We start from the raw sequence: 27,251 nt of genomic DNA, 5'->3' as shown, positions 1-27,251 counted from the left end.
CTAGCTCTATGCTCCTCTCCAGGGATGCCTGAAAGTCTGGTACTGACCCTTGGCTAAGATAAGGGTGAAAGGTGCTAGTTAATGGTTTATAATATGCTATTTAAAGCTCAAAATTCCCTCAGAGGCATCATACCCTGACTTTTCTACATTGGTTAGGGGTCTATAGATGATGATTTCCACCTGGTTTCACAGTTGACAGTGGTTTTAGTTGTGACCAGTGGAGTATTAAAGGCCCCTCGGCAAACTTGTGTCTCAGGTTCTTTCAAACCGAGGTGCCTTGAACATATCTTAGTAGCCCATAATCTGACTATAGAGCACACCCTCTGCAGTGGAAAAAGGACGCTGTTAGGGACTCCTGGATATGTCAAAACCCTCCATGATTGATTGCTTTTCTTCTTTTGCTGTACTTCCCTCGATTAAAGCCTTATGTGTGAAAGGTTGTAAGTCCTTTCAACTTTTTGATCTTGTATGATCGTTACACCCACAAACCCTAGATTCAAGGCTGAGACCTTGAGCTCTTCCTAAAATTTACCTTAAAGGGTAAAGCAAACACACGTTCTAGAGACCACAGATTGAAAAGAAAATGGGAAAGCAGTAGGGACCCCAATCTTTGTTGGGTTTTAAGGCAGACTCAAGGCCTGGATAAGAGGTCGTAAAGATGTCTGGGATGCCGGATCTCAGTTCTAAGTGTAAATGGAGGGAAACTCAGGAGCCCCATAGGCATAGAATAGACACTCCTGGGCCATCAGATCCCAGTTTCCCTACCTCTATCAAGAGTATAACTCTGGTTGGAGGGTGAAGGTAATTGAGACAGCAGGTAAAATTAAAATGGGTCTTGACAGTTATTTCTTCCAGTTCACATGACTTCTGTGCTTCTAGAGACTACTTCTGGGGCCAAAAACATTACAGAATATAAGAGAGCAAAAGCTACAGCATAATGAAAATTGGACAATTAAATCAAGGTCATCTGCCAAAGGCACACATTCTAAATAACTATTAAATTCACTGCTTTCCATAAACTATTTGTTTTGAGTGTTGGATTAAATTGGTCCAAGACAGTTTTATATTCTGGGCCCTCCAGAGGCTCTAAATGGGATATCTCTTGTAAAGCATGTGCGAATAAAGGAGTTATGAAGTACAAGAGAACAGCAGAAACATTTATGCACAGAAAATGCCTTGTAACCTTAATCAGGATAAAGAAAGGAGTAAGCACTAGAAGAACGTCTACCATTAGAGAGGTGGTTAAACAAAGTATAGCACATCGAAATGATGGAATATTATGCAGACATTAAAATGATAATTAAGATTATGGAGAAACATAAACAAGATGTCTGATATGATGTTATGTAAAACCAGAAGAACACAAAGTGGCATATAAAAATATGAGAGCATATAATTACATATGCAAGTTGAAGGCAATATATTAAAACATTGAATTATAAATTGGAGTGGGCCATTGATTTTTTATTTTAACTTGTTTAATGTTTTTATTTACTTTTGAGAGCGAGAGAGAGACAGACCCTGAGTAGGGGAGGGTTAGAGAGGGAGACAGAATCCGAAGCAGGCTCCAGTCTCCGAGCCATCAACACAGAGCCTGATGTGGGGCTTGAACTCAAGAGCTGTGAGATCATGACCTGAGCCAAAGTCAGACGCTTAACCGACTGAGCCACCCAGGCTCCCCAGGGCCATTGGTTTTTCATTGAAATGTATACTGTTCTATGGACTTTGTGTATGTATGTACATGTATGTATATCTTCTGTATGTGTATATTTCTATATAAACATAAGACATTTAGTGGTGGACGCATTAGTATGGATTTTTTGGAGATACCTCTTGCTGTTTAGAGCAGCACTTTCCAGTGGCACTTGCTGCAATGATACAAATGGTCTGGAAGTCTGTGCTGTCCAGTATGGTACATACTAGCCATATGTGTCTATCATGCACTTGAAATGTGGCTAGTGTCGCTGAGCAATCAAATTGTTTTTTCAACTTTAACTAGTTAAAATTTAAATTCAAGTAGCCACACATGGCTAGGGGATACCATATTGTTCTCTAAAGTGTACCAATGTGTAGCTAGAAGATAGATAATGTTCAGTAGCGCGTTCGTTAGTCTGGATTTTTGTCTGTTGCCCTTCATATTTTTTTCTATAATTGATTGGAACCTGTGTAAGTACTCTGCCATTTACTTCTCCCATTGGAGCAAGAGCTGAGGAAAAAGGTGCTCTGTGCTGAACCATAAAAGTTAAAAGAGCTCCGCTTACTCTCCACTTCAGTGGAATTTTAGTGCATCAATTTTGGCATATCAAAAAATCTTTACTGTAATCACAAGTATACCAGAGTCCCACAGTTCCCCTAACAGCTGCCTCTTTCTGGGACAAAAACATAAGACCAGAAAACCACCAGGTTGTATGCTTCCTGGCTTACCCTGGCCTAGAAGGTACATGAACAAAGGGCTCCTGCACAGTCAATAACCAAGTCAATATGAATGGGAGAGAAAAGAGCATTGGTTAGTTCTCCCATTTGAGAAAATGTGGAGGCTCCATCTGACTGTGTGTTTTTGGAATCCTGTTCTCATGTGTCCCTACTAAGCGATGCCCACCTGATTTAGATAGATCTCATCCTGACTTCTGTGTTACCACACTGGTCCCTTCTTCAACATCTTTGCATATCCACCGTCTCAATCACATCTTTACATTCTTATCCCACATCTACACCCTGGAATCCCATTTTCTTCTCCGGAGGAACTGTTGAGTTGGTTCTTGATGGATGGGAGAATCGGGATTAGAGAGGAGTAAGGGAGAACAACTGACTCAAACCTGGTGTGATGTAATTCCCAGACTCTTTTAGACAACTGATGATTATTACTGATATATGGTAACATGCTGGGGGACTGTTCTGATAGACCTAAATGAAATTTCTTAGACTGGAGGTGTTATTTACTAACCTCCTATCCATCTACCTATCCCATAGTAGTCTAAATATCTTTAAACAGTCTTTCATCTTGTATCTGGTCCAACAATGATTTCCTAATCAGTCTTTTTCCTGTGTCTTTACCAAGAGTAAAATCTTTTACTTGGCACATATAGAGGCTTAGTCTCTTGAATGAAACTTAAATAAAACTTTGACATAATGAATTTGTCAAATTTGTTTTTCTTAAGACTTTGGAGGTCCTGCCAAGATGACTCAACTCATGAAAACCTACCAGAATGAAGGGAGAACAGTCCTGAGTTGAGTAATACCTCACTAAGAATGATATTGAAAACTTGGAGAGGGAGTTTGGAGCCAGAGTGTTGGATGTCTCCGTGGTTTGGGCAGTTACAGTGAATGTCACCATCCTCGTTCCTCCTGTACGTTCCTGGAAAAGTCATTTGGTGCTGGAAAGAAGTCATAGGACTGGAGGAGAGGTGAGTTGAGTATTACATTATGCTACTAAGGGATGACAAAATCCTCTAGCAAAGATAGGGTGTGAAAGTACTCATTTATTAAATTAGTTGCAGAAAGTTATTTTGTATTTCACTGGCAAGGGCTTCATGTCTTATTTTCATTTTTCTTTTAGCTTAAGTTGTATAATTAGCCTGGCAACTTTTTACATGTTTGTGTATGTCTTTAAATAGTCATTTATAATTCTTTGTGTTCATGATCAGAGAGATTCTAGATAGAGAGCTGCCTGTTTCCTTAAAATACCTTTGAAAAGTTATAGGTAATTGATTAAAGGAAGTGGTCGTTTGTATGCACCATGAGAACATCTAGTCCAAACAGAGAGATTCATCTTGAGCTGGAGAAGGAACAGAAAATCCTTTCAGCTAATATCACAAAAATATACTATCTTATTCTGTGATGTTAAAGAAGAAGACAGTTTCTTGTGTTGGGCATAGTGACTTGAGGGATTGGCTGGAATGGACTAAGAGCTGGAACTTTCTCTGTAAATATAAATAGTATTATTAAATGCAAAGTATCTACCTACCTACTTACTGTCGCAAGTTGGGTTCTCCTGGAAGTAGATCCAGAGGTAGAGTTTAGCAGGGAGGTATGAGGAGATCAACACATATGTGCAGAAGGAGAAGTCCAAACTAATGCCGGCCCTACATATGCCCTGGCAACCCCGTGGGGGCACTCTGGAGTTAAAATTACCCTTCCGAGTTGTTTCCTGTTAGGTCAAGATGGCCACACATTAAATCACCACTTGGATCAGGATAGTGCTAACTTTGTGGCTCCCTGCAGCCAAGGTAGCAGTGACAACTGAAGGCTTTCTGTTTACATCACTCCTAGCAGCTGGGGCATGTCTTTCAATGAGAAGGGATCCCGGTGGAGCATAAAGGGGTCCACCTCCTTAGTCATGTAGTTTTTTGAAACCAAATTACCTAATCTAGAGGGAAATTAGCAAGCTTGTCAAATTTATCATATTTAATGGAGCACATATTTAATTAGTCTAGGGACTTAGCTTATGTACATTTAGAATAAATGGTCTCAAGAACTCATACACCCAAAAAGAGAAATAAAAACAAAAAAATGTGCTCAAAAGGGAACAATTAAATTTTAGGTAATGGCTGACCTTTAGGTAACTAAGAAACAAAGGAATGAGCATTGTTGTCAAAGCTAATTTTAAGAAAATGTTCTAAATGAAGACTTGAGCAAAATTAGAATAGTTTTAATATTACATAACAAATAGGGGCTCATGGGTGGCTCAGTAGGTTAAGTGTCCAGCTTCGGCTCAAGTCATGATCTCATGGTTCATGGGTTTGAGCCCTGCATCAGGCTCTGCACTGACTGCTCAGAACCTGGAGCCTACTTCATATTCTGTGTCTCTCTCTCTGCCCCTTCCAACTTGTGCGTGCACACACACACACACTCTCTCTCTCTCTCTCTCCCTCTCTCTCAAAAATAAACAAACATTATAAAAAATATTGTGTAACAAGTAAATATTAGAGAATTATAAACGTTAGTACTCTTAGTTATCGTAAATCATATACAAATTAAACTATTTTGTTAAATTGTTTTTAAAGATAGTGATAGCATCCTAAATTTTCTAGAGAATATCTACAAAAATAACTGCAACTAACATCATACTTAATGGTGAGACACTTGAATTTTTCCAACTAAGATCATGTTCCCTGTCACTACTCTTTTTCCAAATCATAGTGAAAGTTTTAGCTAATGCAATCAAACAAGAAAAGGAAATAAAATATATGCAGTTTGGGAAGTAAGAAATAAAGCTGTCTTTGTATATGATATGATTTTCTCTGTAGAAAATTCAGAAGAATTCACAGACAAAACTCCTGGAACTAATAAGTGACTTTGGCAAGGTTTCAGGAGACAATGTCATTATACAAAATTCAATCATTTTTCTATATACCAGCAATAAACAAGTGGAATTTGAAATGAAAAACACAATACCATTTAGATTGGCAATTACCAAAATGAAATACTTAAGTACAAATCTTACAATATATGCACAAGATCTATATGAGGAAAACTACAAAACTCTGGTGAATAAATAAAAAAACTAAATAAATGGAGAGATATTCCATGTTCATGGATAGGAAGACTCAATGTTTTTAAGCTGTCAGCTCTTCCCAACTTGATGTATAGATTCAATGTAATCTCAATCAAAATCTCAGCAATTTATTTTGTGGATATTGACAAACTGATTCTAATGTTTATATAGAGAGGCAAAAGACCCAAAATAGCCAACATAATATTGAAGAACAATGTTGGAGAACTGACACCACCTCACTTCAAGACTTACTATAAAGCTACAGGAATCAAGACATTGTGGTATTGGTGAATGACAAATAGATCAATGGAATAGAACAGAAAACTCATAAATAGACCCATATAAATATAGTCAACCCATCTTTGACATAAGAAGCAAAGGCAATACAATGGAGTAAAGATAGCTTGTCTATAAATGGTGCTGGAACAACTGGACATCTGCATGCAAAGAAATGAAATTTGATATACACCTTGCACCCTTCACAAAAATTAACTCAAAATGCATCACAGACCCAAATGTAAAACACAAAACTATAAAATTCATAGAAGATAACTTAGAAATTCTAGATTACCTTGGGTATGGCAGTGACTTTTTAGATACAATACCAAAGGCACAGTGCATGAAAGAAATAATTAATATGCTATACTTTATTCAGATTAAAATCTTCTGCTTTTTTAAAGACAATGTCAAGAGAATGAGAAGACAGACGAGAGACTGGGAGAAAGTATTTGCAAAAGACACATCTGATAAAAAAGACTGTTATCCAAAACAACATTATTAATCATTAGGGAAATGCAAATCAAAACCACAATGAGATATCACCTCACATCTGTTAGAATGGCTTCATTAAAAAAAAGCAAGAAATAAGTGTTGGCAAGGAAGTAGAGAAAAGGAAACCCTTGTGCACTGTTGATGGAAATGTAAATTGGTTCAACCACTATGGAGAACAGTATGGACATACTTCAGAAAAATTATAAATAGAACTACCTTGTGATTTAGCAATTCCACTTCTGGGTATTTATCTGAAGGAAACCTAAACATTAATTTGAAAAGATACATGCACCCCCTTGTTCATTGCAACATTATTTATAATAGCCAACACATGGCAACAGCCTAAGTGTCCATCAGTGGATGAATGGGGAAAGAAGATATGGTACACAACACACACACATGCACGCGTGCGCGCACACACACACACTGGAATGCTATTCAGCCATTAAAAAGAATGAAATCTTGCTGTTTTCAACAGCATGGATGAACCTTGAGAGCATTATTCTAAGTGAAATAAGCCAGACAGAGAGAGGAAAATACTGTATGATCTCTTATACGTGGAACCTTAACAGCAACAGAAACATGCTCACAGATGCAGAGAGCAGATTGGTGGTTGCAAGAGGCAGGGGGTGGAGGAAAGAGGAGTTGCTAAGCTTTTTAAAAAAAATTAAATAAATTGAGTAAGATTTTAACTATATATAAACTAGACACACACACAGAATTGTTAAAACTCAACAATAAGGAAACAACCTCATTAAACAAAGATCTGCACAGACACTTCATCAAAGCTATATAGATGGCAAATAACCATACGAAACTATGCTCTGCATCATGTGTCATCAGAGAAATGCCAATTAGAAGAATAATGGCATAGCACTACCCACCCGTTAGAAAGGCCAATTCCTGGACACTGAGAACACTGAATGCCAGGGGAGCAATAGGAATTCTCGTTTATTGCTGGTGGGAATCGAAATGGTACAGCCACATTGGAAGACAGGTTGGAGGTTTCCTAAAAAGCTAACCATACTCTAACATAGGATCCTACAGTTGTGCTCCTTGGTATTTACCCACAGGAATAAGAAACTTGTGTCCACACAAAACTTGTACATGGATGTTTATCGCAACTTTATTCATAATTGTCAAAACTAGGAAGCAGCCAAAATGCTCTTCAGTAGGTGAAGGGATAAACTGTGGCTCAGCCAGAGGATGGAATCTTATTTTGCACTAGAAAGGAATGAGCTATCAAGCCATGAAAAGACACGGAGATTACATAAATGGGTATTACCAAGTCGAGGAAGATGGTCTTAAAAGCTACATATTGTATGATTCCAACTGTATGACATTCTGGAATAGGCAAAACTATGGGCAGAATAAAAGGATCAGTGGTTGCCAGAGGTTGCAGAGAGGATAAATAGGCAAAGCACAGAAGACTTTTAGGGCAATGGAAATACTCTTGGGGATACGATAATGATGGATATACATCACACGTTTGTCCAAACCCATAGAATGTACAAGATTGAACTAGAATGTAAATTATGGACTTTGTGTGATTATGATGTGCCAATTTAGGTTCACTAGTTGTAATTAATATACCAATTTGGTGGGAGTGTTGATGATGGGGAGTGCTATACATTTGTGGGGGCAGGGAAATCTCAATATTTACCCCTCCATTTTGCTGTGAACCTTAAATTGCTCTAAAAAAGGTCCTAATGTAAAATAATTAATTAATTAGGAAAAGATAGATGTATTCGTCCTGTATAAAGTATATACAGTACTTGATTTTATTTTCTTACAAAATAATCTAAGTAATTGAGTCTCTCTAATACCTGCCTTATGTGTCAGGAAAGTGATGATTCCTGACACACAAATTTTAGGAAAATGTAAATTTAAACATAGATGCTCAACTAAATTGATCTATAATAACTAATACCTTTCTGAATTTTTTGTCCGTGTGAAAGCCAACGAATATTTCAAAATTCATAAACACTAGTTACTCCACTTATACCCTGTGAGTAAAATCTCACTATGTTATAATTTTTTGAGAACTTACGCTTTTAATATCCACTTAATTAGTTTACTTAATTAATTTACAACTTATTGTTACTTAATTAATTTACAACTTATTCAGAATCTTTCATTGTTACTTAATTAATTTACAACTTATTCAGAATCTTTCGATTATAATTTATGTTCTATAAGATATAAGTGTAATTGATTAATACTCTTAGGTTACCTGGAAAATTTTTAAAGAGATCAAAGTGAATAGAGAAGGAGAAAAGCAAAAGTAGTTGATCACTAGATAATAGCTTTAATTTATATATTCTTAGCTATATGTGAACATATCTGTCGATGTAGAAAAAGTACTTATATGTTTATAAGGTACTTATAAGTTAAAAGTACATATAAGTACTTATATGTTAAAAGCTGAAGTTTAAATTTTCAAATAATGTTGTAATCTTTCATTTTTTTTAGCGTGGTCATACATGTATATGTTTATTTTATTTACTTATTTATTAAGAAATTTTATGCTTTTTTGAATTTATTTAAATGTTTTTCTTTTTGAGACAGAGAGAGACAGAGCATGAGCGGGGAGAGGGGCAGACAGAGAGGGAGACACAAAATCCTTAGCAGACTCCAGGCTGAGTTGTCAGTACAGAACCCAATGTGGGCCTCAAACCCCCGGACTGTGAGAAGATCATGACCTGATCATGACCTGAGCCAAAGTCGGCCGCTTAACCACCTGAGCCACCTAGGCGCCCCAAGAAATTTTATGTTTAAGTGGGAGAAAATACTGGTAGCTCAGAAGACAAAATGTCTTCAGAGTATTGTCTGCTTTGAATGTGAGACAATAAAAAGTTATTCTTTGTTTTTCCAGTATATTCTACCTAGATGACAGATGATTTTTGCCTCATACATCCTGACTGTGCATTCTCAAGAAAGTCTGTTAATTTTTATGCTATTTTATGCTTTGGGGAATTCCATAACTATAGACAGCTATAAAACACTGACATAAAGAACTGAATTTTTAATGTTTATTATAGAATCATTCTGTTATAGTTGTTATGTGGTATTGCTCCTGTCTGGATCTTTCTTGTTCCCAAACAGTTGTATTCTTGTTGGAAAACTCTTATGATGTTGCTTTCCTCTGAGCTCAAACCTCAAAATCAGAGTAATACAAATGAAAAGAATTTATTGGCACCCTAACCATATTCATTGCTCCCAAGACAGCTGCTACATAGCACCAAAGGATTTTTCCTCATCTTCTAACTGATAAATTGGCACTCTTGAGCAAGAAAGAATGTTAGAAATAATTAGCTTTGCTTGGTATGCTCATTATCTTCTTAATTGGCTCAACAGAATGGTAAGGTTGTTCTTTATTAGGGTAAAAAATCTGAAGACAACTGTCAAATTAAAGAAGAAACTTAATCTCCCCCAGGTTAGTCTTGTGAAGGACCAGTGCTACAGTACAAAGGTATTTGTAATAGTGGTTAATCTTCATAATATGTGTAGATTCCTACTTTTATTTCTATGCGCGGGATGACACATTATCAATAGGCTGATTTCTCAAAAATGGCTATAAAAATGTCTTATGAGATATTACTGATCATGACATACATTTTATAGGAGAGACCCTAAGGTGCTTTCGATTCACCAATTCCTCTGCTGATCGTGGTATATTTTAACCCTTATAATAATCAATTAAGTTGGGACAAAATGTTATCGGGAGGTGTACATGCTTCGGAACCGTATCTCAATGAGAGATTTCATTCTTTTTCACTCTGATGTGATGGAGTGTTGCTGGAATAAAGGGATAGACTTCTCCTCAATCAGAGATTTCTGTTCTCATGTTACATTTATCTAATAGCAAAGCCATAAGTTACAGATTGGCAAATGTCTCTGAGGGAGCTATTAAAGATAACCTAAGAGATTTGGGAAAACAGCCTTTAGCAGAGACTCTGGACTATTTTAATGTAGTTGGGTTTGAGAGAATGAGCTTATGGATGTATGCTGATGTTACCACTGTAGTCTGACACTGGGGAGACTCAGCCTATGGGGAACTTAAGATGCATAATTTCCAGGACTGTTTTTTTCTAGAAGTAGATAACTCTATGAAGCTAGACTGTTGAACAATATCATTGGAACAAGATTTAATTATGTGGAATTGAGTAAAACCTTTGACAAAAATCTAATAGTGATTATTTTCTTGGAACATTGTGGTATTGTTTTTAATAATCTACTTTTATTAGGTATATAATGAAATTCTTTTCTGCCTTCCCCCCCCCCCCCCATCTCTAAATTTCAGTTTAACAGGCTTTCATTGTTGAAACCCTAGTTTAACCTGTAATTTAATATTCGGGATTAAATGCCTACTGAACTGGACCCGCCTGATAATATTTTTAATCATAGAGTGATTGGCACACTGTGTAAACCGACCTGGAAAAAATTATGAAAATAAGGTGTTCTTCTTCTAGCCAAATTGGAGTATTAAGGGCCAGATTCATCCTCCTGTAAGAAACAACCAAAAAATGGACCAAATATAGTGGAACTGCAGTTGCCAGACTATGATGAAGAATCTGAGCATCCCTGCTGGGCGGTATCAGAAAAGACTAAATTGAGAGTCAGTACTCTCCTCTCCACAGGGTAATAATGAGGTTCCCCAATACATCCTTCGTCCACCACATGACATGAGTAGAAACCACATAGAAAACTTAGATTTCTACTTCCACCTTGTGGTAACAAACCACCCTACTCCCTTGTTCTTGGGATGGTATGAGGGAGAATCAGAACTCTCACCACCCTCTGTGGTGTCATTGTAGGCCATGTGAAAAGGCCATGTGAAAAGCCTGCATCTCTCTCCACCTGGAAGTAACTAGACATCTCCTACCCCTCCTACTGGCATGGTGCCAGAGGAGGCCTAGTGGAGAGTCGTGATTTTTACCACCACTTAGTGGTAACAAGGTAAATCTCTCATGGTGTCAGTGAAGGAAAAGTGGTGAACAGTAATTAGGTGCGCCTCCCCTTACTAGCCATGGTGGTATCAGTGAAGCCAAGATGGGAAGCCTGAATTCCTATCTCTGCCCAGTAGTAAAAAGAGCCCTCTTCCCCAGGTGTGAGCAGAGTCTGAATAGAGAATCTGGCGTAACAAGATGGTACTTACCTCACTCACCTAAGCAGTGTCACAAGAAGCCTGGTAAAACACAAGATTTTAAAGAGATCCAGAATCATATAATACCCAAATATCCAGGCTTCAACTGAAAATCACTTGTCAAGCAAACAACCAAGATATCAAACCGAACAAGAAAAGATAATCAACATATACTAACATTGAGATGACATAGATCATAGAATTATCTGACAAGAATATTTAAGCAGCCATCATTAAAGTATTTGAATGAGCAATCACACACTCCAAACAGATGAAAACTAGAAGACCTTACCAAAAAATAGGAAATCTTCATAATGAAATAAAAGATATAAAGAGGAACCCACGAGAAATTTTGGAACTAAAATGTACAATAACCAAAATATAAAACTCAATGGATGCCCTCAACAGCAGAATGGAGAGGACATAGGAATTCCCCATAAGAAAGAAGCAGCAAACTTCAAGATAAAACAATGAAATTACAAAATTTTAACAACAGAGAGAAAGTTGAATAAAAAATATAAAGAAATCCTAAGAGACAGGTGGCACTGTAGAAAATGATGTAACATTCATGTTTCTGGAATCCCAGCAATAAAGGAGAAATAGAGTGAGATTGAAAAGATATTCAAAGGAATGGTGGCTGATAATTCCTTGATGCAAAAGATGTAAACAAATGGATTCAAGAAGCTGAATGAAACCCTGAGAAATCTGCATAAAGACACATAATAGTCAAACTTTTGAAAACTGAAGACAAAGAAAGACCTGTTGGAATCTGTGACAGAAACAATACCTTCCCAATTCAAATGAAAGCAGATTTTTCATCAAAGACCACGGAAGCCAGAAGAAGTGGAGCAACACTTTTCTAGTGTTGAAATAAAATAGTTGTCAGCCCAGAATCCTGTATCTATTGAAAATAACCTTCAGAATTAAGAGGAAATTAAGACATTCTCAGATGAAGGAAAATTAAGAAAATTTGTCAACAATGGACCTACCCCAAAAGAATGGATAAAGAATTTTTTCTAAACAGAAAGGAAAGAATCTTGGAATCTTACCAAGGAAGAAATAACTCAGAAAGAGTAAAAATGTGGGTGAATAACACATCACTTGAATATATATAATGTGATAATCTGCAGCAACCACTAAGTAAGCTATACAAAGAGATACACTAAAAAATATTGTAGATGAATCAAAATGAATTTTAAAAAACGTTCAAGTAACCCACACAAAGCCAGGAAAAAAAAAACAGGGAGAGAAGAAGGGCAGAGCAAACAAAAATTAAAATAATAAAATGTCAAATTCAAGCCTTAATTTATCCATAATTACATTAAATGCTAAGGTCTAATACACCAATTAAAAGAGACTGGCAGAACGAATTAAAAAATGTGACTCCTCCCAAAATCAATTAAATCAAAAGAAAGTTGGAAAAGGAAGAGAGACCAGATGGGGCCAATAGAAATGAAATAACCAGATGTTAGATTTAAACCTACATATCACTAATCACATTAAATGTTAATAATCTAAATATCTTAATTAAAAGGCAGAGATTGCCAAATTGTATAAAAATGCAAGATCTAGGTATATGCTGCCTATGAGAAATTGCCAGAATAAATAAAAATATAAGACCCAAGTACATGCTGTCTATAAGTAAGTTTAAAGTAAGAACATAGAAAAAAAAGGCGTAGTCAAAAAACAAAAGCCAATGAACCTGTATTAATATCAGATAAAGCAGATTTCACAGCAAATAATATTAACAGTAACAGATATCATATTATAATGATAAAGGGTTCAGCTCTTCATGAGGGCATAACAATCCTAAATAATTAGGCTACAAAGAATTTAATCCCAAAGGCTACGTGTGTGATTCCATTTATGACCCGCTGGAAAAGGCAGAACTATAGAGAAACAAAACAGATCAGTATTTGTCAGGGTTTGGGGGATTTGGGGAGTGGTTGACCATAAAGTTGCTGATTAATAGCTTCCATGGAATGGAGGATGAGAAAGGGTCTGACTTAACAGAACGGAAGAGAGATATTTTTAAGTAATGACACTGTTCTCCATGGTACCATGCTGGTGGATGCATCTCTATGCATTTGCCAAAACATATAGAAGTCTACACCACAAGATGTGATTTTTCATGTGTGCAATTAAAAAAAACAAACAAACACAAGATGCTACAGAATCCCGGGTTGAAATGCAGACCATGACAAATGAAAATAGCAACATTTCCAAGAATGACATCATCACACTGACGGGAACGGAGAACAAAGGTGGTGATGTAGAAGCTTGGGAAATAACAAATTGACTGCAAGGACAAAGACTGAAAAAATTCTATACAATCACTGCTCTCTAATTATAGACTTGTGACTTCTTTACCTTTCTACATCAGACCATCAGTCAGGACGGTAAAGATAATAACCAGAGGGTCTTTCTTATTTATTTGCTTAATCTTATGTTATATCCTGTTGAACAGGGATGACCTAGTTCCTCCTTGTTCCCCTACAAGTATCCGTAGGTAGAGAGAAATCTTTGAATTTGTTTCCTTAGAAACTTGTAGAAAGCAAAATATATAACTTTTATACATGCTTATAAACTACCTAATTTTCCGAACAGTGGACATATGTGAAAAAGGCAGTCAAGGAAGAGAAAATATGTGCAAAAGAATACAAAACCCAATATATCAACATGGCCATATATGTCACCTCTCCCTTTCCCCCATGAACTCACCTCCAGGCACAAAATTTTTGTCTTCTCTAAACTTCTCTACTTTGATTTTTTTCATGTACAGAAATCATCCCTCCCGTGAGTATGTGAGCCCCCCCCCCCCAGAAGGCAAATTAATTCTTGGACATATCTGCAGTGGCAAAATGCTGTTCATTTGCTGAATGAATGCCTTTTGCATAAATAGTAGAGATAGTATATGTCTGTATGGCTCATCACAGAAGGAACATTAAAATAAAACATTTCCTACTATAATGCTTCCCCTTCTTAATATATGCTTTTCACATATGTTTACCTATTCAATGGGAGGTGGAGACCTGGAACCCTGCTTTCAGAAGCCAAATCTCCTTGCAGGAGTTCCCTGGCTAATCAGAGTTTCAGAGAACACCTACAATGCTTCTACTCTTTGCTCTTTTCTCCTGAGGTGTTTTAATTGTTATGGTCATGCTCTACCCCATCCCACCCCCAACCAGTAACTCTTAGATTATATCAGAAGACTGTAGAATTGTTTAGACAGATTGTTTTTTTTTGGGGGGTGGGGGTGAAAAACCTTAATGGTAGCCAGTAGCAGCAAATGCATAATGGAATTCTTTCCCAAGTTTATTAATTTATTCATTCAATAAATAAAGATCTGTTGATTACTACCCTGTGGTAGCTGCTATGGGGAATCAAGTCACAAAAGAGACGTAGTCTCTGCTCTTAAAAGATTTATGACCTGTAGGGAGGAGTAAGTTTTCCTCAAGCATCTGTGGGGACCCTGACTATTGTCTGAAAACTAAACTGACAAAGATTGAAAAAAGAATAGCATACAGGTTTACTTCATATAACTTTTATGTGACAGACAAACCTTCCATAAGGTAATGAAGACCCAAAGAAACACGTATTTTTATGCTAGTTTTGATGAAGAGTGGACAATTATGGAGGAATATGTCAAGGAGTATGAGGTAATTGTAGCAAGAATGAGCAGGAAACTTAGCAAGTCCTGTTTGTTGGGATTTTTCTTGACATCCTTTTGTCTTCAGTGATGAGGATGCTTCTTTCCTCTAGGTATGAGGAGGGCACCTCTCACATGAGGATTTTATGGCCTGTTTCAGGGAAGACCTATAAGGCTGGAAGGAGTTCATTCCTGCTTCTGCTGTTTTCTCAGACTCCTTCAACTTAAAATATTCAGTATGCCAAGGTGCTATGTTCTGAAGTAGCACGCTGTGAATCTCATCGCCCGTTTCCCCAATCTTAAATTGAAAAGTACATATACTAATTTGAAATACTTCCTATCAATAAATTTTATCAGCATGACTACAGTCAAGAGAATTCTATTTGGGCCAAACGTTGTATAAATATATCATTATCATTAACAAACATATCATTAGCCGAATACCAACTCCCCCCACCCCGAATAGTAAGAAGAGGTAAAAAGCTTCAAAATTATACTTTATGTAGAAATATTGCCAGAAGTAACCATCATAATAAAACTGAGCATTCCCAAGCCAAACCATCCTTAGTATAAATAGGTGGTCAGGTAGTACAGCAGGTCAGGAATTCAGACTCACTCTGTCATTAAAAACAATTTCAAAATCTATATAAAGTTAAAAGTCCTTAAAAGTAATAAAGAACTGACATGTAAGAAGTTGTAAAGCCGGGGGCGCCTGGGTGGCTCGGTTAAACGTCCAGCTTCGGCTCAGGTCATGATCTTGTGGTTCATGGGTCTGAGTCCAGCGTCAGGCCCCATGCTGACAATTCAGAGCCTGCTTGGGACTCTCCCTTTCTCCCTCTCTCTTTGCCTCTCCCCGACTCGCACTTTCTCTTTCTGTCTCTCTCTCTCAGAATAAATGAATAAACTTTAAAAATATATAAAAAGGAAAAAGAAAAAGATATTGTGAAACCACATCTAAGTGAGACAAAATCAGAGGGGTAGGAGAGCACTGAACTTTCCATTGCTTTGAGGTCACTATATATTTTTGTGGGGCTTGGGGAAAGAAAAGAAATCCAATAATCTGCCCAAGTGTAGATTAAGGAAGAGACCTCTTCCTTAAACTAGTAACCTCAAAAGCTGTACCATCACATGTTAAATAAAAGCTGAACGGGAATATTTGTCCCAGTCCCTTGGCTCTAGAATACTGGTACTGAATAAAGAAGTATGTAGAACATTTCCAAAAAGTTGTAAGCACAGGTCAGGTTTATCATGCTTTACAACCTACATCATCTAGGTTGTCAAAAAAGCTTCAAGCCAAGCATTTAGAGTAACGTAGTTGAGGAGTGATAATGTCACCAAGTATTGAGCCAAAGTTGATGCAAATCCTTTTTGTATGAATCATACTCATGCTGGACATCAAAGAGCTCATGTGGCGGTGCCTGGATGGCTCAGTTGATTAAACATCAGACTCTTGATTTTGGCTCGGGTCATGATCTCATGATTTGTGAGATCAAGCACCACGTTGGACTCTGCGCTATCAGCCCAGAGCATGTTTGGGGTTCTCTGTCTCAAAATAAATAAATAAGCTTTTTTATTTATTTTTTACTTTTTTATTTTTTAAAATCTATGTCCGAGTTAGTTAGCATATGGTGCAATAATGATTTCAGGAGTAGAAACCAGTGATGCGTCCCCTATGTATAATAACCGGTGCTCATCCCAACAAGTGTCCTCCTTCATGCCCCTTGCTTATTTAGCCCATCCCCCCACCCACAGCCCCTCCCGCAACCCTCAGTTTGTTCTCTGTATTTAAGAGTCTCTTCTGTTTTGTCCCCCTCCTTGCTTTTATATTATTTTTGCTTCCCTTCCCTTATGTTCATCTGTTTTGTATCTTAAATTCCACATGAGTGAAGTTATATGATATTTATCTTTCTCTGACTGACTAATCTTGCTTAGCATAATACACTCTAGTTCCATCCATGTTGTTGCAAATGGCAAGATTTCATTCCTTTTGATTGCCAAGTAATACTCCATTGTGTGTGTGTGTGTGTGTGTGTGTGTGTGTGTGTGTGTGTATACACACCACATCTTCTTTATCCATTCATCCATCGATGGATATTTGAGCTCTTTCCATACTTTGGCTATTGTTGATAGTGCTGCTATAAACATGGGGGTGCACGTGCCCCTTGGAAACAGCACACCTGTATCCCTTGGATAAATACTTAGTAGTGCAATTGCTGGGTTGTAGGGTAGTTTTATTTTTAATTTTTTGAGGAACTTCCACACTGTTTTCCAGAGTGGCTGCACCAGTTTGCATTCCCACCAACAGTGCAAAAGAGATCCTCTTTCTCCGCATCCTCGCCGACATCTGTTGTTGCGTGAGTTGTTCGTGTTAGCCATTCTGACAGGTGTGAGGTGGTCTCTTATCGTGGTTTTGATTTGTATTTCCCTGATGATGAGTGATGTTGAGCATTTTGTCATGTGTCTGTTAGCCATCTGGATGTCTTTGAAAAACTGTCTATGCATGTCTTTTGCTTATTTCTTTACTAGATTATTTGTTTTTTGGGTGTTGAGCTTGATAAGTTCTTTATAGATTTTGGATACTAACCCTTTACGTAATATGTCATTTGCTGGTGTCTTCTTCCATTCCGTCAGTTGAGTTTTAGTTTTGCTGATTGTTTCCATTACCATGCAGAAGATTTTTATCTTGATGAGGTCCTAATAGTTCATTAAAATAGAAAAATACAAAGAGCTCATGTAAACAGTTTTCCAAAAAGTGTGCAGCTTGTAATAGGTACACAGATAGATAATAGCCAAGCGCACAAAGAACCAAATTACAGTGACTAAGTATCAGTAGAAAAAAATTGACCACAGGAACTTACATCCCCTGCCAACCAGTACTTCAGATATTGGAATTATGAAAAGCAAATTAAAAAAAAAACACTATATAGAAGATGTTTAATAAAAGACAACCTTGAAATAATTCTCAGGGTACAGAAGTCTATACAAAGTGGATAAGTATATTTAATAAAAATATAATAATTGAAATTTAAACCTAAATGGATGGATTTTTTGGCTAATGAAACGCAGGTGACCACAGAATTAGTGAAATGGTGGAGAAGTCAAAGGATATATTTCAGAATGAAGTGCAAAGACAAAAGAAATAGAGAGTAAAGAGTGAGATTAGTGACATAAAAGGGAAGATAAAGGATTTCTAATCAAAGTTCAAATAGTACAGGAGAGATAATGAATTAGGTAGAGTTTATGTTTGAAGAGCTAATGCTGTTAATTTTCCAGAATGATTTAAAGTCAATAATCTACAAAATAAAGAAGATAAGTAAATTCCAAATATAATATATAAAAAGAAATACCATTTAGAACACTGTGAATCTGTAAACTACCAAAATGAGTGTAAACTTGAAAAAAATCCAGGTCCAGGTGCCTTGCATGTGTAGTTGTGGCAAACAGTTAACAAAGAAATAATTTTCATCATAGATAAACTCTTCCCAATCAAATGAGGAAACATAATCCACATCATTTTATGAGGCTGGCATAGCCTTGATATTAATGGGTGGGGCAGTATGACACCCCAAAATATTCCTCTTGGCATAAGGATTGCTTTGAGTGGATTATTTTGGGAAACAGAAGACCCAGGAGAAGCGTTGAAAAGAGAGGAGGATTTACTCTTTTGTAAAGGAAACTTACATTAATAAGAGAAATTTCCATAGGTAAGGGTGACTCCCTCTGTGCCAGGAAGAGGATGACTAAATCACAAGGAACAGATACCTCTTTGGTCCTTAAGTGAAAATGGTATTTAAGTCTGGGTTGCAAGGCATCCCTGAGAGTTACTCATTTCTCCCTGGGTGTCTCCCATGTATACCTGAGGTATACATGTTAGTAAACTCCCGGTGGTTTTTCTCTTGTGCATCTGTCTTGTGTTACAGGGTTCCCAGTTGAGGAGTTAGAATGATAGAGAGAGAATTATTTTTTCCTCCCCTACAATATTCAAAGTCATTCAAAGACAATACAAGAAAGGATAATTAAAGGTAAATTTCATTCATGAGTATAGATACAAATTTGCTAAACAAGGTGTTAAACCCATTGCAGCAATAATTTAAAAGGATGATACATCCTGCCATATTAACAGTATCCCAGGAGTGCAAGGATGGTAAAACTTTAGAAAATTAATTTCTGTAATCTACCACGTTAACAGCTAGATTAAGAGTTTCTCTCTCACACACATTAAATATGTTTACATAAATTCTATTCATTTTTTAATGTTTATTTCTGAAAGAGAGACAGAGCACGAGTGGGTGGGGGAGGGGAAGAGAGAGAGGAACACACAGAATCTCAAGCAGGCTCCAGGCTCTGAGCTCTCAGCACAGAGCCCGATGCGGGGCTCAAACTCACAAACCATGAAATCATGACCTGAGCCGAAGTCGGATGCTTAACCGAGTGAGCCACCCAGGTGCCCCTACATAAATTCTATTCAGAAATGAAAATGAAGCATATCTAAATCCTCCAAAAAAAGGAGAAGCTGAAGACATAGCTTGGGCTCGTGTTGCCAAGTTATAGCACTTTTACCTGAACACTGCAGTGATCAGTTACAGCATTTGTAGCCCTTCTGGCTTGTTCTTCCCAATTGTAGCAGCCCATTGGAAGGCTGCTGTGGAAAAAGTATCCTGTTTCTTCTTCGGATTTTGCCATAATGGTCATGGCAGGGAGACATATATAAATCTGGTATTATGAACTGGAATTTCTGAATATATAATGAAAGCCTTAATAAATAGACTTAATATTTATCCTGTTGTTTAAAATATGATATTGTCTCAAATAATGATTTCAGCAACTTTAATTTTCCAGTCTTATGAAAGATAAGGTTTTGCCTTCAATGAAGCCTATGGCACAAGCCAACCAGATTCCAAATTAGAGAAGGCAACAATAGGTGTTGGTGAGGATGCGGAAAAAGGGGAACATTCTTAACACTGTTGGTGGGAATGCAAACTGGTGCAGCCACTCTGGAGAATAGTTTGGAGGTTCCTCAAATAGTTAAAAATAGAACTACCCTCCGACCCAGCAATTGCACTACTAGGTATTTACCCAAAGGATATAAAACTGTGGATCCAAAGGGATATATGCACCCTGATGTTTATAGCAGCACTGTGAGCAGTAGCCACATTATAGAAAGAGCCCAAATGTCCACCAACTGATGAATGGATAAAGAAGAAATAGTTCATATATACAATGGAATATTACTCAGCCATAAAAAACAATGAAATATTGCCATTTGCAATGACGTGGATGGAGCTAGAGAGTATTATGCTAAGTGAAATAAGTCGGAGAAAGATTAATGCCATATGATTTCATTCATATGTGGAATCAAGAAACAAAACAGAAGAACATGGGAGGAAAAAGAGAGAGGCTAACCACAAAACAGAGTCTTAACTCTAGAGAACAACCTGAGGGTTGGTGGAGGGGAGGTGGGCGGTGGGATGGGTTAAGTAGGTGGCGGGGATTAAGGAGGGCACTTACTATGATGAGCACTGGGTGTTGTACATACGTGATGAATCACTAAATTCTATACCTGAAACTGATATGACACTATGTTAACTAGCTGGAACTGAAATAAAAATTTGGAGAAAGAAAAAAAAAAGAGAGAAGGCAAAACAATGGGTCTATGTTGGACCCATCTTAGTTTAGTGGAGACTTAGGACACTGACATCCAGGCTGACATATTGTGACCCTGGAGTCCGGGTTAGGCATGAGGACCAAATAGAAGGCCAAAATCGCCCACCTATAGAAAGCTATGCTTTCTATCTTAATGCGATCAATTTAAATGAGATCATCAAGTATACTACTGATCCTTTTCTGTTAACTGTTCTTTTTTTAGCTGTATTGATGCATAATTGATACATAAAGCATTCACATATTTAACGTATACATTTTGGTGAGTTTGTGCATAAGCATACACCTGTGATAACATCACCACCATCATGATTGTAAACATACCCATCGCCTCCAAATTTTGTGTGTGTGTGTGTGTGTGTGTGTGTGTGTGTGTGTGTGTGTGTTTTCCTTTTGCAGTTTCTAAGCACTGTTCTTCCAGTTCCTGTGTGTTTTTGCTTCCAAGAGCACACACCTGGTCCTATCTTTGGAGGGCTGCCCTTGGGCTACTGGGTCTGTTTTGTCACAACAGCAGAGAGTTAGAATTGCCAGAGATTTCCCATGCCCTCCCCTCCGGTCCCAACCTCATCTTTGTCTCTTCAGTCTGCTATACCAAAATACCAAAATACCACCGACTGGGTGGCTAATAAACAACAGCAATTTATTTGTCACCGCTCTAGAGGCTAGAAGTCTGAGACCAGGGTGATGGCTCTCTTCTGGGTTGTAGACTTCTTGGGTTTTTACATGCTGAAAGGAGCAAGGTAGCTCTGTGGGGTCTGTTTAATCACGGCACTAATCCCATTCACGAGGGCCCTAGCATCATGACTTAATCACCATGCAAAGACCCCACTTCCTGATACTACCACCTTGGAGATTAGGTTTTCAATATAGGAATGTTTGGGGGACACATTCGGAGCTCTGGGTGACCTTTATGCAATGACTGACAGGTGCAGGGGTAAGAAAGCCCGGCTCTGGTCCTAGAAACAGCACAACGTCTGAGGTGTAACTTACTCAGGATCGGGTTGAGGTCAAGACCTGGCCTGAGTCACATGTTTGCTTACTCTCTTCCTCTGCCCTGTTCCTTCCTCCTTCACCAGGGACCCCTAGGAACCCATCCATCATAAAACACTTGTATCAGAATCTTTATTGCAGGGCGTGCTTTTGGGTAATTGATGGTGATAATCAATGGCTTAGCCGTTGTATTAGAAAGCCACTACTGGGGCGCCTGGGTGTCTCGTTAGGTTAACTGTCCGACTTCGGCTCGGGTCATGATCTCCCAGTTCGTGAGTTCATGCCCTGCGTCGGGCTCTGTGCTGACAGCTCAGAGCCTGGAGCCTGCTTCGGATTCTGTGTCTCCCTCTCTCTCTGTCTGCCCCTTCCTTGTTCATGTTCTGTCTGTCTCTCTCTCAAAAATAAATAAACATTAAAAAAAATGTAGAAAGCCACTACCTCTACTCAAGAAGGAACTTCAAGGAGCCAGGTTCGCTTCTCTGAAATTCCTCTGCCCTAAAGGAGAAAATAAATGTTATTTAAAAAGAAAAGTTGGGTGGATATTGAAATAAGCAAATTATATTTCGTTTCATTGCACATATGTTCAGAGTTACTGAAAATCACATTTCATAACTAGATTAGGAGGAAATAAAGGAAAAATGAGACTCGGTGCCTGTCCATTAATAAATACACGTATGCTAGTAACTGCTTGAAAACAATCAAATTTGAATCAGGTTCAAATTGGCTGCTGCTGAGATGGTGGAAATGAAATTCAACGTGTGAGCCAGTGTGCAAAACATTCTGCTTCCAGTTTGAGTCATAAGGAAAAAAAAAGCAACAAACTTTACCTAACTTTATTTCTTTTCTTATCCCTTGTAGAGTTGGCTTAAAATCCAAAATACTGTGCTGCTAAATAAATTGGTAGATTTACTGGTACCGTTTCTTTTTATTATGTTTCAAATTCTGTGAAACAACATTTGACATAAATTGACTTCGTGTTCCAATGTACAGCCGGATGTGTTGTTCATTTCTGGATTCATGTTCCTCTGTAGCATGCATTGTTGCCCTTCGGAAGCCAAATCAGGGAATCAAAATGGAACACTGATCAACTTTGAGGCTTTTTCAAATCTCCTGTTTTGGAATCCTTATAAATTGGGAACATCTTCTGAATTTGAAAAAGTAACCCAAGTCCTTCATCAGTTTTTGTTGGATGCACGCCAGTTTGGCATTAGGACCATCCAAAGGACCAGAAAATTCCATTCTGAGAAATCTCTTTCTAGTGGCTGTTTGGGCATATTTCTCCATCCGTGGGCTAAAGAGTGCCTTTACTTTGGGAACCGTTTCCTCATAATGTTTATACAATGCTACTCTACCCCCTAGATAGAGTTGAAGTCATTTTGTTATCCATTCAGAATCTGTACTTGGAATAGGAGCAAAGAGAATCTAGTGTCCATCTATGCTGATCTGTTAAAGTTTATTTATTTATTTTGAGAGAGACACAGCATGAGTGGTGAAGGGGCAGAGAAAGAGGGAGAGAGAGAGAGTCCCAAGCTGGCTCCTCTCTGTCAGCACAGAGCCTGACTCAGGGCTCAAACTCACAAACTGTGAGATCATGACCTGAGCTGAAACCAAGAATCGTCTGCTTAACCGACTGAGCCACCCAGATGCCCCCAATCTATGCTGATCTCTTAGAAGAGATGTCAAACTTCAGATCAGAATTGCTACTGATTAGTGTGTAGTTTCCTAGGGCCACCATAACAAAATATCTCAAACTGAGTAGCTTGAAACAACATAAATTTATTGGCTTGCATTCTGGAGCCAGAAGTCTGAAATCAAGGCCATGCTCTTTTTTGTGGCTCCAGGGGACAATTCTTCTTTGCCTCTTCTAGCTTCTTGTGTTTGCTGCAATCCTTAGCGTTTTTTGGCTGGTGTGTGTGTCACGCAAGTCACATGGCCATCTTCTCCCTGTGTGTCTTCACTCTGTGCATGTCTGTCTGTGTCCAAATGTCCCCTTTTCCTATGGACACTGGTCATATCAGATTAGGGTCCACCCTTATGACCTCATCTTAACTAATTACGTCTGCAGTGACCATATTTCCAACATACCTTTTTAGAGGGACACAATTTAATGCATAATAGTTGGGTTCCCCTGAAGCCGACCCTGAGATGATGTTCACGGCAAAAATCAGCCAGGGACCGATGGAAACAGGGTAGGAAAAGTAAAAAGCCAAAGTCCCACAGAGGGTAGGGGAACTTAACCATATTCCACAGCAGAACTTGCGAATGGAAAATATACCTTGGAGTTTTCCTGATTAGAGGCAAGGAAGCAGGGCATTCAAATGCCTTCAGACATTATCATTGTCTAAGGGTTACCCTAGGGGTGGGGGAATGTGAATTCCCAAACATTTCTGTTTCTGCTACGTCAAGCAAATGACTCCAGGACCCTCTCAGTTGTCCTCTAAATGGGTCACAGATGCTAACTGCTGGAAGGGAAAGTATATCAGAGCCAAGGGATCCACAAAAAGGAGAAAAGGGATTGGTGGAGGTCTGGGTGGACCACCGACATCATCAGCTACAGGTGGCATGGCCACTTCCCAGCCTATGACCTAAGTAGTAGAAAACGCTGGTCTTCAGAGAGAGAATAAGGAAGCCAACCCAAGAAAGAAGACCCTTTGTGTGTACCTGATGGCTCTCCTTACCAACTATAATCTCTTTCTGAGGCTCTGCTCTGTTCTTCCCAATTAATCCCATAGTATTCTCCTATATTGCAGCAATAAGTTCCTGCACCCTTCTGCTGCTGCTTCCTAGGATAGTTACGACCATTTCTGTGACTTGTAACCACACCACCAAGCCACCAAATATGTCACTCTTCTTGAAATACTTTGGATGCAATCCTGATTGGATTTGGGGTTTAATGGGATGTCTTTTTGAATAAATATACACTCTTATAAGATTGATTGGAAGATTTCTTATAAGATTAATTACCCAAATGTCCCAAACTCAGCTCATCATTTCTCCCTGGAATTTACTTCCTGTCTATGGATGACACTACTATTCATTCATTCAGTTACCCAAGCTAACAGCTATGAATTACCTCTACTGCCCACATCGTGTCAGATTCCAAGTCCTGTGGAACCATCTCTGCAACATTTCAGAAACCTACATCCTCTCCATTTTCACTACTGTTCTCCTGTTTCAAAAATATATTCAAAAAGTATATATATATATATATTTTGTTATTATTCCAGCAGGTTTCAACCAGTCTTTCTGCCTCCCATCTGTCCTAATTTATTCTGCACAGTACTACTGTTTATCTTTACTCACGCACACACCTGTTCATTTCTCAACTATTTACTGAGCACCCATATTTCAAGAAGAAGCGGAAAATACAAATATGAATGTGATATTGATAACAGTGACATATATTATTGTGCCTGGCACTGTTTTAAGTGCTTTACATGTCTTAGCTCATTAAATTCTCGTTAAGAAATATGAACAAGGTACAATTTGTACCCACACTTTGGAAGTTAAAATGAAAAAACAGGCATAGAAAGGGGAAGTGATTTTATTTAGCTTGCAGCCACGCTCCAAAGGGGTTTGGTATGAGAATTAAGCCCTAGGGAAAAAGATTTGAATGTGTTTCTTCATTTTTTCCAAAGAGCACACATCGCTTGCACCATCCTGGGTACATCCTGGGTACACAGGAGAGAAATTCATGTGTTGTATCCAATGATTGGTTTGGAGCATTAGGGCTTAATTCTCTGGTGGAACCCCACTAAAAAAGAGTCATATTGTGATGGTCATTTTGCGATATAGACAAATCTCCATCATTATGTTGTACATCTGAAACAAAATGAGAGAGAAGTCAGGTCACAGGGCTGGCAAATGTTGGGCCCAGTATTGGATCCCAGTTCGTTGACTCTAATGCCCATGTTCTCAGCCACTATAGATTGCTAAGACATGCTCCTGTGGATTGTTTTCATTGTCACAGCTGTCCAGAATTCAACCTCTTCCTGTTGTTGGTATAAGGGAAAGACAGAGAATTTTTCTTCTATTCCTCTGGGTTCTTGGCTGAGAATCTATCCCTGCCAATAAAAAATTAACAGGACAGTGGGGCACCTGGGTGGTTCAGTCAGTTAAGCGTCTGGCTCTTGATTTCAGCTCAGGTCATGATCTCACAGTCATGAGATCGAGCCCTGCCTTGGGCTCTGTGCTGACAGCATGGAGCCTGCTTTAGATTCTCTCTCTCCCCCTCTCTCTGCTCCTGCCCTGCTTGTGCTCTGTATCTCTTTCTCTCAAAATAAATATGAAAGAATTTATTTTGTAATTAACAGGAGAAACACAAAGAGAAGTTTAATAACATGTATACTTCCTGTATACATGGGAGAGACCCAGAACTTCATAACTCCCTGAAATGGCTCAAGCCACCACCTTCTATACTATCTTTGGCTAAAGAAAAAGATGTGTGTGTGTGTGTGTGTGTGTGTGTGTGTGTGTGTTTGCGTGTGTTGGGGTCCCTTATGGAAGGTTATCAGGCAAAGCAATTTAAACAAGGGTGAGATTGTTGTGCAGATTTAAATTGTTGCCTTTTCCATTGATAAGAGTTTCTAGAGATTTAGAGTCTTCTCTCAGTTCTTAGTACAAAGAAAAAGACACCCTTACAAAGGGAGTTCCCTTTACAAAAGGGTACCTTCTCAATTTTTATTTTATTTTAAAAATATTTTTAAAGTTTATTTATTTATTTTGAGAGAGAGAAAGAGAATCCCAAGCAGGCTCCATGCTGTCAGTGCAGAACCCAATGCAGGGCTCGAACTCATGAACTATGAGATCATGACCTGAGCCAAAACCATGAGTCGGACGCTTAACCGACTGAGCCACGCAGGCACCCCTCTACTCAGTTTTTAGAGCTTCCCCTGTGTCTCTTCTTCCTTAAAAAAGCTAGTTCAAGATAATCTTTATGCCAAAGAGGCATATTTTGGGGTGCTATATTCTGTTTCCCCTTCACTGGGAATCCCACATTTCACACAGAGCTCTGCCTGCCATCAGGGAATATGAAATTCTTCTTTCTGTTTCTGCCCCAGGGGAGCCAGGCATGGACCTGTAACCCAGATTCCATCATGGGGTTGTGCACCTGCACGTAGGACTTTAAGACTGAAGAGGGCAACTCAGCAAGACAGGGAGATTTAGGGTATCCTGTCAATTGCTGAGACCACGTTAGCAAGTGTCTAACATCAGTGGCTTCCACTGATTCAAAACATGGATTTATGCCTACAGTTGTCAATAGGGGTTTACCTCACCTTAAGATCATTAAAGAAAAAGCGAGTCACAACATTTGTGAAAGAGTGGGCGGGCAGACTTTATTCAGAACCATCCCGGTTGGTGCAGGAACCACTGCAATGGGGTTTCGAAGTGGGGAAGAGAGATAGGGCTTGACTCCAAATACAGAAATGAAAAATGAGAATTTTTGGCCAAGGAGCAGAGTTGGGTCCGTTGCTGGAAAATTACTGAAAGGAAATATCCAAAGTAAGGGGGGAATTCTGGCTAAAGTGACCTAACAATTC

General features: G+C 38.4%; 1 long non-coding RNA gene across 1 annotated transcript in view; it reads left to right on the top strand.

Moving 5' to 3' along the window:
* Positions 1-27,251, top strand: part of LOC123595366 — a 159,526-nt gene that overhangs the window by 27,160 nt on the left and 105,115 nt on the right. The window contains exon 2 of the long non-coding RNA XR_006711148.1: positions 3,159-3,404. This is a non-coding gene — a long non-coding RNA (uncharacterized LOC123595366). The remainder of the gene's footprint in view (positions 1-3,158; positions 3,405-27,251) is intronic.

This window comes from Leopardus geoffroyi, chromosome X (genome assembly GCF_018350155.1).
Source record: "Leopardus geoffroyi isolate Oge1 chromosome X, O.geoffroyi_Oge1_pat1.0, whole genome shotgun sequence".
Classification (NCBI taxonomy): Eukaryota; Metazoa; Chordata; class Mammalia; order Carnivora; family Felidae; genus Leopardus; species Leopardus geoffroyi.
This window is presented reverse-complemented; position numbering and strand designations above follow the sequence as displayed.